The sequence below is a fragment of the Lipotes vexillifer genome, unplaced genomic scaffold, assembly GCF_000442215.2.
Source record: "Lipotes vexillifer unplaced genomic scaffold, Lipotes_vexillifer_v1.1 scaffold1019, whole genome shotgun sequence".
Lineage (NCBI taxonomy): Eukaryota > Metazoa > Chordata > Mammalia > Artiodactyla > Lipotidae > Lipotes > Lipotes vexillifer.
The window spans coordinates 887,349-888,366 of NW_006776835.1; positions in this window are offsets into that span (position 1 = coordinate 887,349).

Genomic DNA, 1,018 nt, shown 5'->3' on the forward strand with positions numbered 1-1,018 from the left:
CGGAACCGGCCTCAGCTGGGGCCCGGCCAGCCCCCTCCCCCTCCCTCTTCGCGGTCTCCGGGGGAACGCGCAGCCAATCCTCGCCGCCCGCTGCGGGCTCGCCCCGGCCCGGGCCGCGGCGCGCCAGTCTCCGGCGGCGCTTTTCCCTTCTCTCCCTCGTCCTTTCTCTCCCTCTCTCTTTCCCCTTTCCCTTCTCCACTGAGAGTTTTTAAACTTTGATGAACTCACCCAGCGAACTTTCTTAAAGGGGCCGCGCACACCGCGCCGTCCCAGCCCGCCGGAGGTGGGACTGGGTGCCGAGCACCCCGCGCTCCCTCGTCCCTCATCATCCCCACCCCGGCGGCCCCACGCGAGGGTGCGCCCGAAGCGGGACTCCTGGATGGTCGGCTTCAAGAAGGAGTCTCCGCCTTGTACTTTGATCTGGGGTTATAGGGTGTCCGGCGCAATTTCACCCCCGAATCCAGCCATCCAGTCCCCGTCCACCCTCTGCTTCCTCCCTCCCAGCGTAGGGCTGTTGGGGGCTCCGTTCTTGGGTTGATGGCCGAGGTGAGCCGGACACCTGGGCTTCGGCCTCGGCTGGGCGCCGTTTGCTGCGTGACCTTGAGGAAATCACTTCCCCCCTCTGGCCTCAGGCTTTCAGCCCAGAGGGTGGGACTTAGATCTCAAATTCCCCTGGGCGGGGAGACGAGTGTTGGGGATCCAAATGGTTATTAGCCCCTGGAGGCGTGGGGGGCGGGTGTGCACCTCGAATGACCGATAAGGTTTCACTCGTGCCCTCCACCCCCAGCTTCTGGGGTCCTCTCCTTCCTCAGCTTAAAGACACACACACACCACACACACACCCCTTTTCCCCTCCTCCTCTTCCGAGCCCGAGGTTTGGGCGGGGCTGTGGTGACTCCCCTCCGCGGGTCTCAAGGGCGTGGTCCCGTGTTGGGTTTTCCTCAGACTTTTGAAAACTCGCGCCGACTGGTACCGACCCCTGACGCCACCTTGTAAAAGCCCGCGCCCACGTCTGGTC